Here is an 18,316-nt window from a genome sequence, read left to right on the forward strand (position 1 = left end):
CTGTTTGCACATCTGCCTTTCTGTACCAGCTTCTCTTTGTTCCTCTACCTGTCATTTAAATGATGCTGGATGGTTTTGAGGTTCTTATCTCATGCCACACTTCTCCAGCCTCACCTACTCCCATTCATACATCTAATGAGATTCTAATGAAGTTTAATTTCAGATCTCTAAGCCGGGTCTCTTTTCTGAGCACTAAACTTATTTCATCCATTTGCCCACTTAAATATCATACAGACTCCTTATATTTAACATTTCCAAAGGTGACACTATTATCTTCTTGGCCAAAACTATCTGTATACCCATCTCAGTGAATGGATCCATCAGTTACCCAGATACTCAAAACAGCACAGTCACCTGCAACAACATGGATGAACCTAGAGGACATCATGTTAAGTGAAATTGGCCAGACACAGAAAGACAAATGCTGCATGATCTCATGCATATGAGGAGTCTAACAACATTGATCTCATAGAAGAATCAGGCATATGTGGAGTCTAACGACATTGATCTCATAGAAGCAGAGAGTAGAATAGTGGTTACCAAAGGCTGTGCAGAGGGTAGGGGGAGGAAGAAATGAGGAGAGGCTGGTCAACAGGTATAAAGTCACAGTTAGGTAGGAGGAATTCTGATGTTCTATTGCACAGTAGGGTGGCTATGTTAACAATAATGTATTGTATATTTCCAAATAGCTAGAAGAGATGATGTTGAATGTTCTCACCACAAAGAAATAATAAATGTTTGAGGTGATGGGTTTGCAAATTACTCTGATTTGATCATTACACAACGTATACATGTATCACAACAGCATACCATATTCCAAAAATATGCGCTAATTAAAAATAAGAGAAAAACTAAAAACATAAAATCAGTATTTAAAGACAGACACATATGTTTATTCTTGATACTTTCTTCTCACTCATCCCTAATATCAAATCCGTTGTTAATTATTACTAGTCTAAATATATCTTGAATCTGTCTCCATTTCATTTGTTTTCATCTGAGTTCTCACCACTAACATTTTTTTTCCACCTGAATGGAAATGCAGTTTCTTTTGTTTTTGCTAAACACAGCAGTCAGGGTGATCAGCCTGTACTGCGGATGGGGTCTCGGTCTCTTGAGTAAAATACGTTATTGGCTTCCATTGCTCTTCAGAAAATTTCAGACTCTTCGCATGGTTTATGAAGGCCCCGCGATCTGGCCCTGCTTGCTTCTCTTTTCAGGCAGATCCTTTACTAGCTTCCCTCCACTTCAGTCACTTCTATTATTTCAGCCACTTTGAACTATTTTTATATTCTAGAATTTTATTTCAGTCACTTCGAACTATTTTTACATCCTAGAATGAGCCATTCACTCTGCTGCTCTTATTGCTTCCACAAGCTATTCCTTTTTATGGGGACGTTCTTTATTTCCACTCTTTTTATTTCTATAATTAACCCTTACCCATCCTTAATGCATATGAAAGCACAAAAATAGCAATACAGATAATTATGTGCTACCATCAGAATTAACCAGAAGTTAACAATTGGCTTTAACTTAGCTTTCTCTTTTATTTTTTAAATAAATAAAATGTCACAGAAACAGTTAAAGCTCTGCCACTCTCCACTTTTTCCTTCTATCCCCACGCAGGGATTAAGATAGAATTCTATTGTTTTGTACCCTCTCTTGCTGTTAAGAAATCTGCCACCAGCTCAGTTATCTTTCTCTTGATGCTTTCATCTTTGACTTTTACTTGCTTTTAAGGTCTCTTTGTCTTAAAGTTTAACAGTTTTACTGTAATGTGTGTAGATGTTGATGAATTTTTGTTTACCCTGCTTTGAATTCATTGTTCTATTTTGAATGAGAAGTTCTTAGCCCTTATCTCTATAATATTGTCTGTCCTCATTTTTTCTATTCTTTTCTCATGTGAGTCCTATTAGATGTAAGTTGGATCCTCCATCTTTCATTCTTGCCTTTTAACTTCTCTTTTGTGTTTTCTAATATGATATCGCTCTGTGCTACATTTTATCTAATTTCTTAGCTTTACACACATTTCCAGGCCACTATTCTTCAGTTAACTACTCTTCTGTCTAATCCCTTTCTGTTATATTTCAGTTGTCTGTTCGGTTTCATATATCTGTTCCTTTTTGTGGTTTTGATCATATCTTTTACGTCTTGAATTATTTTAAACAAATTCATTTTACAGTCACTTTGAAATCATTCTATTCCCTGTAATTCTTGGGGGTGTCAGTTTGATAATTGTGAGATCTTAATGGCTCTTTCATGGTGAATTGTTACATTTTATTTTATAATTTAGGATTATAAACTCATTTATCATTGAGAAAATGGCTTACGGGGAGTTCCACATTTGTTTCCAACAGCAACATCAGGTATTTCACTGCTCAGGGATATATTTTATGATACGATCTCAGCTTGGGAGGTGTCTCAGCCATCCAGTAGTTTAAATGCCAACCAAAACACGCAAGTTTATGGGCAGGTGCATGGTTCCAGATTCTCAAGAAGGCTTTTTAAAAAATAGAATATTGAGTTTGATGCAGTGGCATGGAGGGCGGGATGCCTCTTTGCCATTCAGATTGTGGGGAAAGCAGTGGGAATCCAAGTGAGGAGCAGCCAGAGGAGAGCAAAGGAGAGGATGGGGAGGCTGATGACCTGGGCCCTGGGCCTGTGAAAGCTGTGACTCTTCTCTAGCTAGAGGACTCTTCTTTTGTGGGAAGGATAGCATCTCCTGAGGACCCCTGCTATATGAGCAGGCTGACATAGGTGGTGATGAGGTCTGTTCCTTTCCAGGTTCCTGTAGAGATCTGTAGGTAGCTGTTCACTAGGAAGTTAACTAAGAAAGAGAACAAAAACTATTCATTTGGATCCAAGGTCCATCTCCACTGGTGGCTGTGGTGGCTTTGGATTGTCAGAAGACCATCAGCTTCAGCAGGTCTGCACTAGGGAACAATCACTCTTCCCTAGCCCAAATGTGCCTCTGCCCTCTGTATCTCTGATAGAGGCTGCATGTTTGGAAAGAGAACATAGTGACGGCTGAACTGAAAGTTGACTTGAACTCTTACTACCAAGTTTCTCCCCAACCCAGTGAAAGAGTATTAAGACATCAACCTAGGACGCATTGAGAACCAAGGCCAAGATGGGACAGGGCCATATAACTGGGCTTCAAACCATGACTGGGACTAAGAATAAGCCAAGAGCCCAGGCCAAAACTGAGAAAAGTCTGCTACACAAGCTAGAGCTGGAGAAGACAGGGAGGCTACTGGTGTGGTTAGGCCTGTAGCCAAGACCTGGGCCAAAGCCAAAGAGAAGCCAGGGTCTCTGACAGATGCAGTGGCAGAGATGAAGGCAGTGTCTAAGAACAAGGTCATTGCTGAGATGAAAGAAGGAGCTCTGTCAGAGCCTAAGGCTCTGGGCAAAGCCATTGGAGATTTCAGTCCCAAGGCTGGGAATGAGTCCTCCAGCTCCACCTGTGAAAATGGGGCTGGTATTGATGCCTGGGTCTGGGCTGAGGAAGAGGCCACTATGAGTTCCTGGTTCTGAAATGCAGAAGAGGCTGGTAATCATTCCGGTGCTAAGAACGATAAACCTGAAATTGGTGCCCAGGTCAGTGCTGAGGAGTTGGAGCCTGTGGCTGGGGCCAGTTGCAAACCTAGGTCTGGGGCTGAGGAAGAGGAGGAAGAGAATGTCATTGGGAACTGGTTTTGGGAAGGAGATGATACTAGTTTCGACCCTAATCCTAAACCTGTGAGCAGGATAGTTAGACCTCAGCCTGTGGAAGAAATTAATGAAAAAAAAAAAAAAAAAAAAAAGCGCAAGGACTGTTCTGACATAACTATCTGGCCCAAAAGCCCTGCTGTAACTCCAGCAGTGTTCGGGTTAGATCCCAGGCATCTGAGGCAAGCCCTCCTTCATATATTGTTCTGGGCTCAGCTGAAGAAATTTCCTATTCTTGGCCTGTGGCAACAGCCTGCCCTTCTAGGAACACTTGCTCATGCTCACAGCCTGTCCCTGAGTGTCCTTTTTGTTCTGACCCTTGCATCCAGACCATAGATGAGATTAGACACCAAATCAGGATAGGGAGGTAAATGGGATTAAGCCATTTGCTTGCCCTTGCAAAATGGAATGCTATGTGGACCCTAAGGAATTTTAAAAACTTGTTAGCTTACTTAAGTCAACTACTGATCCTCTTGTTCATAAAAGAGCACAGATTGCAATGGGTATCCATAACGTTCACACATTTGCCCAAGTTTATTAATGAAATGGTATAATGACGCTTATTGAAAGCTTGCTTAGTTTTCCCTCCACAGAAATGAGAAAATTACTAATTTTCTTATGAGGGATTACTCTAAATCCTCCTTCTGGGGATGAAAGACAACACAAAATTGAATTACATGTTAAGCATATGTGTAAAGACACCACGTCATTTCCTTTGAACTCACCTGGACAGCAATCCAGATTAACGATACTGGGGCAACTGACTACTGATTTTGTCCATCACTACATTGTTGCCAGTGACTTTTCAGAGCTTTTTCATTTGCCATCCTCGGGAAAGTACAAAGCTAGAAATCTTGTTTTGAAAGTAATTTTAAATATGTCTGAAAATCCAACTGCAGCCAGAGACACGATCAATATGAAGGCATTGGCAGCCTCAAAACTTATCTTTAACCATAAAGAGGCAAAAACCAATCTTGTTAGTGGTGTGGCCATATTTATTAACATAAAGGAGCATATCAGAAAGGTCTCAGTTGTTGTTGTTGATCACCTGAGTTATAATACACTCATGGGCATTTTCAGGGAAGTTAAAGGGATTATTGAAACAATGTAAAATGAACCAGAGATAGAATACTTTGAACCATCTCCAAACTCTAGCAGGCTATACATTCCCAAAGAGCCTTGTATCATGTTTGGTTATTATGGTGTACGAGTTATACATTGCATCTTTAACACAAAGTTACCGGTGACAAGCTCTAGGTTTAAGCTAAACGATTTTGGGGGTATCAGATGAATATCATATCTTGGGCTGAAAATGTTTGTTGATTTTTATCTTGTCTAGATTGGCATATTTTTAACATTTTATTTTAGATAGTGAACCAGTTCATTGCAAGTAAGCTAACTTGTTCATTAGTATCTCCTTAGATCCATCTGCGGCTTAAAATGGCAAAAAAGAAAACATCCTTCAATTTGTATTCTAGTTATAGAAGTAAGGCATACACACACACACAAATAACTAACAATACCTAGAGAGAGAGTGAGTGTGTGTGTGTGTGCACGTACACACTCATGGCCAAATGTGCGCTCTCTACATAAAGGAGGGAGGGGTTGCTATAGGCTGTTTAATGTAAGAGAAACTACTGTCTTTCTCCTATTCCAGCTGTATCAGATACGCATTCCACAACACAGAAATGACCCAGAATTTCAGACAAAATGTATTATTTGTTCAATTTTAATTTTGCTTCTACATTTATAACTCTTAAATTGTCAGGCAGTTTCATTTATGTCAAAGTCATCTCACAAAAGAGAAGGGTGGAAACATTTTGTGAGTGCCTATTCTATGTCAGACACTGCATTGGCACCATATTTTGCAAGTTTATTTTCTTCCTCTACTCGCAGTGATCCTGTGAGCTAGGTACTTGTATTTTTATTAGAACTCATTAGTCTGGGTACCCTCCATGAGAATTAGAGAGGGTAAATACTTTTTCCTAGATTCCCACAGATTCCCACAGCGGGCAGGTGGTATAGCTGTTTTATCTGACACCAGAACTCATCTCACCATACTACTTTACAGTCCTCCTGAAGGACATTTTGAGGTGACGGCCTTCAAAGCTCAGAGACTGGTTTAAATGGTTTAATTTTGCAATGGACAATGTCCATGCCAGGTGTTACAATTCTTAACTTCCTCCACATGCATGTGTCCATTAGACATTTGGCTGCATCTGGCTGGAGGTCAGGAGAAAAGTCTGAGATGAATAGATGGATTTTATCTGGCAGTATCAGAAATAGTAGGTGCCCCAAACTTTGTTGAGTGAGTAAGATGGAGACTTGAAGTCATCAGCAAGGGGAACTTGTTCGATGTCCTTTGTATCGTTTTCTGTCCATTTGTACTTTATCTTCCCCAAAGAGCTGAAATCGTCCTGTATATTGTTTTATACCCTGAATTTAAAAGGTAATTGCTTTTTTCCCCCTTGCAAAATCACGCCTTAATTTTTTTTATCATTTATGATTTATTCTCGTGTGTGTCCTATGAAAGGCCAAAGGGCTTTATCTTTTACTAGTAGAAAAGACTGGGCATTTCTGCATTTGTACCAGCTAACAGGACAGAATAAACATAATTGGAGAAATTTAGACCCAGAGTTGCAGCTTCAACAATACAAAACAGCAAAGCTGGAAGAGGCTGCTATGCCAGTCTACAGTGATTCCTGGTCGTTGGTATGGACCAGAAAGCATACCCAGAACATTTAGGCTATGGCTGAGTTCTCTAAGACTCATGGTGGGAATTATAATCCCTGATTGAGCTGAAATGAAAGTTTCTATGTGTGAAAATATGGGGTAATATTCTTTGAGGTTTTCTGATGGTTAAGAAGCTAAAACAAGATCATACTGTAAATACGTGTGTAATTTGCTTCCCCCCAGTTGTATATTGTAAACATCTTTGCATGTCAATAAATATGCCTCAACAACAACAACAACAACAACAACAACAACAAAACAGAGTATACACAAGGGATATACAAACTTTGGTCAATGGGAAGATCTTTGCTGACTCACATTTTCACTAAGTGTATAGCACTTTGACATTCCTAATTCTGTAGCAATATCTGAATTCCAACTCTGCCTGTCACATGTGCTGCCATCTCTTCTTACCTAGTATGAGCATTAAAATCCAAACTCCCAGGATCCTGAGGCTGGCGATTCCTTCCCCATGATCATCTTTCTACTTCTTGAGCACTCACAGAGCTTGTTACTCTGTTTTCAGTTATTTCATAATATCTGGGGAGTTCTTGGATTTCTAGAAAGTTCAGCTATTCGTTTGAAATAATTGTTATGTTTTATCTAACATTTATCAGTGGTCATAGTGGGAAGGTTTGGGGATTATGTAGACTTCCAGGAAGTCTTCATCTTTCAGTTCCTAGATTATTCATTGTCCAGATATTTATTGTCTTGGGGACTATCTTGGGTATTGAAGAGAGTTGGTAAAAAAATATATATATAGAGAGAGAGAGAGATGGAGATAGAGATAGATCCTACACTATTAACTTTACATTAAAATTAGACATCACTTTCTCCAGGAGGCTTTTGCTAACTTTTCTCAAATCTCAAAATTAGCTATTATACATAGCTAACTCACTGTATTTTTTTTTTTTTTTTTTTTTGAGACAGAGTTTCGCTCTTGTTGCCCAGGCTAGAATGTAATGGCGCAGTCTCGGCTCACTGCAACCTCCACCTCCTGGGTTCAAGCGATTCTCCAGCCTCAGCCTTCCAAGTAGCTAAGACTACAGGTGTCCACCACCACTCCTGGCTACTTTTTGTATTTTTAATAGAGATGGGGTTTCAACATGTTGGCCAGGCTAGTCTCAAACACTTGACCTCAGGTGATCCGCCTGCGTTGGCCTCCCAAAGTGCTGGGATTACAGGCATGAGCCACTGTGCCTGGCCTCATTCTATCATTCTATCACACTATTTTAATTATATGTTAATTTGTATCATCTTCAAGATTATAAGCTCTGAGAAAATGGTAAAGCTTGTCCTTCTGATTAGTTATTCCACAATGTCTTGCACAAAGTCCACCACATTGCAGAAACAAAATTATTATTGCTGAACACAGTTGCTTCAGAAAGTACTTGAGAATTTTCAGTATCTTTTAAGAAAATTCAATTATCATTCTATTTTTCCCAACATTCATGCACTATCCACCTTTCCTTTTTCTCAGGTTTGTTCTCCTCTGTATGTAAATTATCTCAAGCCTCCTGTATCCTTAGAAACAAAGAAAAAAAGGAAACAGTAATACCTCTCTTAGTTTCCTGAATCTAAGGATTGTATCCTGTATCTCCTTCTGTCAAATATTGCATTTTACCATTCCTGCATTTATAAGCTTTTTTAAAAGCCAGCCAAAGCAATCCTGGTGCTTCCCAGATGCCAGTTCCATTGGAAGACTGGTCCCCCATGAGGCAATTTGCTAAAGCACTCTGGCTCTTGCCTGATGTCTGCACTTACGACTCATGGCTAATTTGATTAGTTCCCGGTGACTCCCTGAATCCTTTGCTTGTTTCTATACTTCAACCCTAGTTCAATTTTCTTACATTAATTATGTTTTAAGCATTAATTATGTTTTAAGCTTGATTCAAGTCTTATGCTGCATCTCACACTTTTTTAAAAATTAAAAAACAAAATCTTTTTATTGCATCCCGTGCTTTTAATTGACAGCTCAATTCACTTGGGATTTCTCCATTAGGTCACGCAGCTCTGAAAGCTCTCTATTGCCCCCTTCTGGTAGCTGGCAGACTAGTACCTCAATTAGCTTACATAGTCAATGCTAACCTTGTTGCTTGATGTTGCTATGCCTCAGATACTAGTATCTTCCTTTCTTTCTTATATTCTTCACTGCCACTGTTTCTTCATCATCTATTTATTCCTCATTCCTTTAAGACTGACTTCTGCTGCCTCCAGCCTTCTACCAAAACTTGCCATCCCATTGATATAAGGCCCTCTTAAGTCTTCTGGATGATCTCTGTATATGAAAATATTGACCTTCCCTTTCCTACTTAGCCACAACACCTTTATTCTAAGAACTTGAAGTTCCATTAGAAATTATCTACTCTAGGAGTCTTCAAATTTGACAACAGATTAAAATTGCCAGGACAACTTAAAAATACTATTTCCTGGGGGCCCCCTTCCTGAAAATTCTCACCTTTTCGGTCTGAGGTAGAGGTCACTTTTGACCTACTGTCAGCATTAAAATCCAAACTCCCACTTGAACTTTAATTTAAATGTATTTATTCAGTTAGGTAAATCATGCATTGGGTAAAAATTTAAACAATACTTAAATCCACCCTTCCTGTATAAGTCTGTTTTTACAAGCTATAGAGAAATACCTGAGACTGGGTAATTGATAAAGAAAAGAGGTTTATTTGGCACAGAGTTATGCAACCTGTACAGAAAGCATGATGCTGGCATCTACTTGGCTTCTGGGGAAGCCTCGGGAAACTTACAATTATGGCAGAAGGGGAAGGGGAAGTAGGCGTGGAGGAAGGGGGTGGGGAAGTGCCACGCACTCTTAAATGACCAGATCTCATGAGAGCTCACTCACTATCATGAGAAAAGCACTACAGGGGATATCTGCCCCTCATGATCTAATCACCTCCCACCAGGCCCCACCTCCAACACTGAAGATTACAATTTAACCTGAGATTTTGGCAGGGACACAGATCCAAACCATGTCACTTCCCCTTAGCTTCCTTCCATTTCCTCTCCTAAGGCAATCCTTGTTAACAGTTTCTTGAGGATCCATGTAGACACAAATTCCATATTTTAAATACATGTCTCAACTGATTTGGATGCATTTGGTCCACTAAGCTTGAGGAGCCTCTGATTTAATTCACCGCTCTCATCTTCCTTGAAATTCTTTTATCCCTCGACATCCTTTGTGCTGGTTATCGAACATCTCTGATAGTTTGACTCTGTCTTCTTGCTCCACACCTCCTACTTTTTCTGACTGTTTAATGTGGGCATTCCCCCAAACTACTCCCCTTGATCTTCTTTTCTCTCTGTGTTTTCTTTCTTGACACATCTCTCCAGACCTATGAATCACTCACAGAATATACTCATATCACTTGCGCCAACATCTCAAGCTAGCCACACGCCAGTAATTTTTCTACCAGTTAGACATTTCTGCCTGGTTGTCTGGGAGCACCTCAAATTCAGGATCCAAAATGAACTCACCTTTCTGTTAACAAAACTGCTTCTGCAGTTTTTTTTTTCCCATTGTCCTTACTTCTGTTATCATTGACTCCTCCTCTGCCTCTTTTATGTTAATTGCACCTTGAAATGCCCCACACTTCCCTTCCCTCCACTTCAGTTTCATTTGTTACAGCATTTTTTACACTAGCTTCACTTGTGATTACCACTTCCCTGCCCACGGCTGATAAGCCCCTTGAGGATTCTTGAGGGCAGCAACTGTATTTTCTTTATTTCTATGTTCTCAGCACCTCACTCACTCTCTGATAGTAGGTGTTCCATAGATATGTTGGGTCAATGAATACCCGTTAAAGCTCAAATTTTTAACGTGGCAGTCGACATCTTCCATTTCTAATTTACCAACCTCTTTCATTTAGGCAACTTAATTTACGCCTTGCTTCAACCAAACTGGACTATTCACAGCTCTCCTGAATGCACATTGCAATCTTCCTTTTATACTTCTTTGTTTGTGCTTTCCTTTCTGCTTGAAATGCTCATCTGCTCCCTGCCTATCAAAATCTTACAAATCCTTCAAGTCTCAGATCAAATGCCTTATTCTTCCCAAAGGCTTCCCAAATCCTTAAGTCCTGGGTTCACACAGGATGTGGATTGCACTTTAGTCTTACTTCTATTCGACTAAATTTATAAAATCATAGGATTTTAGTTGTGGAAGACACGTTAGAGGTTACCTAAGATAACCCTGTATTTTACAGCTAAGGGAACTGAGATCCAGAAAGAGTAAATGTCTTGCTCAAGATTAAATATCAGTCAGCGACCAATGGAGCCAGACCTAGAACCCAACTCTCCTGAATTGTTTTACAGAGCTACGCTGCCTATGCAATTGTTTTAGCTTCTCTTCTAGACCATTAGTGCCAAAAGTCAAGGATTAAATTTTATTCAGCTTTAATTCCCTTATAGTATCCAATATAGCGCCTTTCATATAGTAGGTTCACAAAAGCTATACTGGGTTGAAATGAACATTTAATATACTGGTTAATAGGTATTTTTAGCCAGAGTTCCCTGGAAAACAGTGTGAGGCAGAGATTACTTGCTGATGTGAGAGTAACGAGAAAGAAAAGGTAGGAAGGGCTAAGGGGCAATGCAGTGGCTACTGCTTCCCAGGGAACCTGGAAACCCAGCAGGTAATGTGGCAAGTGGTCTGTACATCCAAGCAAGGTATCTGTGGACAGGCTGTATGGACTCATGCCTTGGGGCAGTTCATAAGAAGCAACTTACTGTCCCCATATCTTCTCATATCCTTTTTCCCACCGATCAAAGTTACTCCCCTGCACTTCCAGTTCTGTCATCTGGCCCTTCGATGGCTCTTTGGAAAGCCAGATTCCATACCCTGTGGGAAGGTTCCTCAGTTGAGTCCAGAGTGGAAGAGGATGCAAATAAGATATGCCCAATAAAAAAAGCTCTGAACCTACACCTGTTACTTAACCCTGTTACTTGAGATTGTTACTGTGTTGATTTTTGAAATCCATTGATGTTGGAAACACAAAACTGGCGGTGGCTTTCCTTAAGAGACAGATAATTTTTTTTTTTTTTTCAGATGGAGTTCCACTCTTGTTGCCCAGGCTGGAGTGCAATGGCACAGTCTTGGCTCACTGCAACCTCCACCTCCTGGGTTCAAGTGATTCTCCTGCCTCAGCCCTCCCAGTAGCTGGGATTACAGGTGCCCACCATTCCTGGCTAATGTTTGTATTTTTAGTAGAGATGGGGTTTCACCATGTTGGCCAGGCTGGTCTCAAACTCCAGACCTCAGGTGATCCACCCACCTCGGCCTCCCAAAGTGCTGGGATTACAGGCATGAGTTACTGCGCCTGGCCGAAACAGATAATGTTTAAATGTTTTGTGCAAGTTAACAGTGACATTCATGAAGAGAATGATTAAAGTACAGCTTGAATAAGTTTTGATTTTTCTCTCTTGAGAATAATGTGCAAATCCATATACGACTTTTAAAAATCATCAGATTTCAGTGTTTTCTCATATGGTGTTATGATTCTACATTAAAAGACCTATAAACTCTTCTAATTAAATTACTGAAGATAGTGCAAAAGAATCCATGACTCTTTGTCCTCAGATATAACTCATACCCTAAATGCAAGTTGTTCACCAGTGCACATGACAAAAAACACCTAAGTGGGGGGAAGAATTCTTTCTTTCAGACGAGTGGTTTTACTACTTAAAAAAAAAGCCTTGAAAACTTGGACACCTTCAAGAGCCTCTGAATATTTTTCTTCAGCAGAAATTCCAGCCCAAATGTTCAATAACTCAGGTTTGTTTTGAAAGAGGAAATAAAGAAACAAATTTTTGTAAAGAAAGGGCAAAATTTGAAAGCAATTAATGGTGACATGTCCAAGAATTTTGCTTCATTTTATTATTAGCGCAACCATTCTTACGAGATTTTATTGTCAGATATTGGAGAAGAGAGGGGAAAAAAGTCTGGGAATTGGAGATAAAATTCAACATAAAGGAGACATTTTAAAGCCCAGTCAAGAGGAAAGGAAGAGTGATGGCTAAGCTGACTGCCAAAAGACATTGTAAAGTTACCAGAGAATAACAAGTGATAATAGAGGGCCTAGGTAAGTTCTGTTCATGGACTTCAAACTTGGAAAGGTATCCTGCAGACCAAGACCTGCTGACCTAGCAGTGGCAAAGTTGCTTTAAATGAATTCACACCAACAAACCTGGAGGGATTATGTCTCTTGATGCTAAAGTGATTCAGTCATACATATCTGAGGGCACTAGGTGAAATTTCTGGAGAATTTTGGAAAATAAATGTGGGACCAGCAAAATAGGATCACTTTGTTCTGGTTTTCTTAAAAAGGATAAAAGGTACATTTCATTTGCTGGGTCACTTAAATGCTCTAAGCCTCTGGTTCTCCTATAAATTGGGGACTATTTACTAGCCCCGTTTATCTACCAGAATTGTTTGGATAATTTTTAAAAAATATATATGCAAGCTAATCATAAATTCTAAATCAATATAAAAATGGGCCGGGTGTGGTGGCTCACGCCTGTAATCCCAGCACTTTGGGAGGCCGAGGCGGGTGGATCACAAGGTCAAGAGATGGAAACCATCCTGGCCAACATGGTGAAACCCCATCTCTACTAAAAATACAAAAATTAGCTGGGTGTGGTGGCATATGACAGTAGTCCCAGCTACTTGGGAGGCTGAGTCAGGAGAATCTCTTGAACTTGGGAGGCAAAAGTTGCAGTGAGCCGAGATCACACCACTGCACTCCAGCCTGGTGACAGAGAGACTCTGTCTCAAAAAAAAAAAAAAAAAAAAAAAAAGATAGTGACTATTTGAATCTCTTTCTTCTTTGCATTTTCATTGCACTTTACACATACTACTGTTGTAGATCTTACTGTGTTGCATGATGGAGAGGTTTATGTCCAGTTTCCCAACTGGAATGTATGTGAGATACTAGCTAGCCGTATGCAGAAGATTGAAACTGAACCCTCTCCTTATACCATATACAAAAATTAACTCAAGATGAATTAAAGACTTAAATGTAAAACCTAAAACTATAAAAACCTTGGAAGACAACCTAGCCAGTATCGTTTAGGACATAGGCACATGCAAAGATTTCCTGACAAAGATGCCAAAAGCAATTGCAACAAAAGCAAAAATTGACGAATAGAATCTAATTAAACTAAAGTGCTTCTATTTACTTTGTTGAGAGTATTAAAAACACTATCAACAGAGTAAGCAGGCAACCTACAGAATGGGAGAAAAATTTCGCAAACTATGCATCTGACAAAGGCCTAATAACAAAAAAACAAAAAACAAAAAAACAAAAAAAAAAACAAAAAAAATAAAACAAAGCATATCACTCAAAAAAAAAAATCTAATCACAAAGGAGAACAACAAGAGATGAGAAGGGAACGAAGGATTTATCAAAACAACTGGTAAACAACAAAATGGCAGTAGTAAATTCTTACCTATCAGTAATCACCTTGAATATCATTGGATTAAATTCTCCAAACTAAAGACGTCACTATTCTTTTGAAGGACTGAATGGATTTTTTAAGGACCTGATTTTATGCTGAATACAAGACACTCATTTCACCTTTAAAGACACATAGATTGGGCCGGGTCTAATATCCAGCATCTATAACGAACTTAAATTTACAAGGAAAAAGTAAACAACCCCATTAAAAGTTGGGCAAAGGACATGAAGATATACATGTGGCCAAAATTCATATGAAAAAAAAGCACAGCATCACTGATTATTGGAGAAATGCAAATCAAAACCACAATGAGGTACCATCTCATGCCAGTGAGAACAGCTACTATTAAAAGTTAAAAGAAATGCTTTTACCCTGTTGGGAGTGTAAATTAATTCAGCCATTGTGAAAGACAACGTGGTGATTCCTCAAAGACCTAAAGACAAAAATACCATTTGACCCAGCAATCCCATTACAGGATGTATACCCACAGGAATATAAATCATTCTATTATAAATACACATGCATGCATACGTTTATTTCAGCACTATTCAGAATAGCAGAGACATGGAGTCAACCTAAATGTCCATCAGTGATAGACTGGATTAGGAAAATATGGTACATATACACTGTGGAATGCTATGCAGCCATAAAAATGAATGAGATCATGTTCTTTGCAGGGACATGGACAAAGATGAAAGCCATTATCCTCAGCAAACCAACACAGGAACAGAAAATCAAATCCCAGATATTCTCACTTATAAGTGGGAGTTAAGTGATGCGAACACATGGATACATAGAGGAGAACAGTACACATGGGGGCCTTTTAGAGGCTGGAGGATGGGAGGAGGGAGAGGATTAGGAAAAACAACTAATGGGTACTAGGCTTAATACCTGGGTGATAAAATAATCTGTACAACAAACCCCCGTGACACAGGTTTACCTGTGCAACAAACCTACATTTGTATACCTGAACTTAAAATAAAGGTTTTTTAAAAAAAGAATAAAGGGTAGCAAACACACCTTCTTGCTACAAAAGAAAAAAAAACAAAACAAAACAGTAGGCTATTGGTAGTTAAGTATTGGGGGAGTCAAAAGTTATGTGCAAATTTTTGATTATGCAGTTGTCAACACTCCTAAACCCCTGCATTGTCAAGGGTGAACTGTATATGTTTTTGTAAATCTTTTTATGAAACTATTTTTAAATGTCAGTTTTTTGTTGACCCTGCATGACTGTGATAGCATTTTTCTACCTTGTGTCCCCAAAACAGATGTTGTTCCCTTATAATTATAATACATTTTACAAAATCACCACTGCAGAGTGTTTTGTTAAAGCGATCATCTTACATGAATGCATGAGCAGTAACGGGATCAATCATTCTTACTCCTGTCAAGCTTTCAATTACATTCCAGAGTCCCAACACAAACCTAGCAGCTTGTTGGAATATCTAGATGCCCTTTGCTTCTAGGTCCTCCCTCTTTCCTCCCAGATTTGGATTAACTTTAAATGAGCTATTATCTGATATGATGCCACAGTTTCCATGATTCGTATTCATTTTTTTAAAACTTTCGTCTATGATCTAGTAAGTGACAATGATTGATTTATTGCAAAATTTTCTGAATCACTTTGCTCTGTCACATTAAGCTTTCAGCTAACCAGCAGAGGGAGCACAAAGAGATACATTGGTTTCATCTCAGTGTACAGGAAGTCTAGTTACTAAGTGGATGAAGAACTCCCACCCATTCAGATCTGGTTCTCAATAGCAAGAAGCAGTGTTCGGGTAATCAGGAAAACCTGGGCTTTAAGCAATGGTACCACTACGAATTTATTCACTTGCCTAAGATTACTTGGAATTCCTATAGTAGTGGGGGAGGGGGGACTCTCTTTTGCACTAGTTCCTCCTTAAATTTTAAAGAAATTGACCCTGTGGACTGAGGTGGGTGCGGATGGTGGGATGGAGAGGAAACAAAAATTTCTTCTCACCTAGCTTCCACTCCAAATCTGTTTCTCCCAGAGCAAATACAAGATTTAGCAATGGTGTATGAAGTCTCTTGCTTTATTCTCTAGGAAGCCTAGTACGTCACGGTGTTCACAAAGATCAAATGAAATATGGAGATAATTATGACATAAGTAAGTAATATACAGACAAATATAGTTCTATTCTGAGATTATCCTGGATTAGAAACTAGGTTATGTCTGACTTCTGGCAAAATTACAGGACAGGGCAGGTTAGTTTCTAATCTGCCTACCTCCCAGTCCCCAGGTAGCTGTTGCCTGAAAAGACATCAGAAGATACTTAAGAGATAGTAGATTGTTCATATTTACTTAATTTTGGGGATGAGACTGTTTGTCTGGACTGTCTCATGAGGTGGTATTTACCTACTTGGGAAGCTCCTTCTCCCATTTGGGACTTGGAAGCATTCTCATTGTACAACAGTGAGAGCTGGAATGCCAGATGAGTTGTTATTACATCATTATGAACCATCCCAGTGCCCATTTGATATAGTTAATAACAAGAATTAATGATGTAATGTAAAAAGAAAAAATAGAATCCTTCCCCTGATCCAAGACAAAGGGACAAAAAAATTATTTCTGAAATTTGAGTGAAAAAAAATGTTGGTTGCTTCTCTTCTTTTAAGACACTGCCTGAGAAAAGAGTGTGTGTTATGTGGGAAATAAGAAGAGTATTGGAGGGGCAGGCAATCATTCATCTGATAGATTTCTTCGTTCAAATCAATACTGTTTGAGTGCTAACACTGTGCTAGGTGCTGGCAGTGGAATGCTGAATAGAACAGGTAAGTTGCCCACACTTTCATGGAATTTGCACTTTAGACAGTCAACAGTGATCAAATAATTACATGTTTGGTGGGTGTTACAAAGAAAAACAGACTTCCATTATGACCTCTTATATAATCATCCTGCAATGTCTTGAAGCTACTACTTATAAAGATCAAGCAGAAGCTACTGCTGCATACTAGAGAACTTTAAATGATTTCCAACATCGAGAAACTTGAATTTCTTAAGTAGTAGTTATTATAAAAAGAAACTGGAATGGCTAATATTGGCTGTCTCTCTAAAGCCAATATAAAGAAAATGAGTGATATACTACATTATCTTGACCTCACTGACAACTAGATAGCCTAAGAAACAGTGTGTGCAATAGAGCAGAAGGAAGAATCAAAGGACATATTTTATAAGGATAATGAGTTCTGCTTTCTTTTCCCCTTCTGAGCTATGATAATTTTTGTCTCTTTTGTAATCACACCCTCTTGGAAAGCCACTGGCTTGGACTGATTTATGCCTGCTACAGGTTTTTGTTTCCAAAAGTACATCTCCATGACTAAGGAAATGGGCTGTCTCAGGTTGACTGATTCCATCAAGAACACTTAAAACTTGATTGCCCAGTTGTAAAACCAACTGGGGTCTTAGCATCCACTTGCATTTTCTCATTGGCGTCTAATTTTGAGGATATCATATTGCTTGGAGAAGAAAGAGGCAGTAGTAATTATAATTTTCATGGACTTACAGAGTTTTTAGAGACTTGGATATCATGTACTTTAACCTTGCACCCAGTGTAAGAATCTCCTATACCTGATTCATGATATTCATCTTTTGAATACATAGGGTAAAAAGAGCTTACTATCTCATTTTTGAAGAATTCCATTATTCTTTTTTATATTGGAGAAAATCTACGACCATTAATCTTAGATATGTTCACCAGAGCCCTCATTGACCAAATCAGAAGGAATCATTTGTACTTAATGACTTTCTTCCTCTTCACCACTAACAAGTCTTTTCTCTTCCATACTAAACATTCCAGGTTTTTCCTCCATTCTGTATACAACATGATCCTCCAAATTGCTCCCATTTTGGATGATGGAGATTGAGGAGGTGGAGGATCAAAATATTAGTGTGTGTTTTCTAGCATATTTGCTTTCTCTCAGTTTTGTGACATTAGCAGGTTTGATCAGTATTTCACCTGTGCTGCAATTCACATTGATAATTAAACTATACAGGGCTACTTTAATTATAAAGCTAAAAGTGGATTTTTTTTTTTTTTCCATTAACCTTGCCGGACAGGATGACTTGCCAACTCATTCTCTTTTGGTCTATAAAATGCCCAGTGAAGTCATGTTGACTCTAAAATCAAGCTCTGGATTTGAAGATGCTGCCATGCTGTTAAGTCAAAAGAATATATTATTTTTTATTTCTATTAGACCAGTAATTTTAGTAACTTTGGCAAAAGGAATATAAAAACAAGCAATCTCCAACTTGTAGGGTTGCACTGCAGAAGTCAATTGTTTGGAATGTATTTCACATGACTATTAAATTTTCGGGCAAGACTCCCAATTTTTTTTTTTTTTTTTTTAGACAGAGTCTCACTCTGTCACTCAGGGTGGAGTGCAGTGG

The 18,316-nt window shown here is 38.9% G+C and overlaps 1 protein-coding gene and 1 pseudogene across 1 annotated transcript in view; both read left to right on the forward strand.

The window, feature by feature from the left end:
• TSHR (thyroid stimulating hormone receptor) overlaps positions 1-18,316 on the forward strand; it is a 184,633-nt gene that overhangs the window by 24,843 nt on the left and 141,474 nt on the right. The gene's annotated exons all lie outside the window — the stretch shown is intronic.
• On the forward strand, positions 3,164-4,819 carry LOC104663332 (annotated as a pseudogene).

The sequence above is a fragment of the Rhinopithecus roxellana genome, chromosome 5 (genome assembly GCF_007565055.1).
Source record: "Rhinopithecus roxellana isolate Shanxi Qingling chromosome 5, ASM756505v1, whole genome shotgun sequence".
NCBI lineage: Eukaryota > Metazoa > Chordata > Mammalia > Primates > Cercopithecidae > Rhinopithecus > Rhinopithecus roxellana.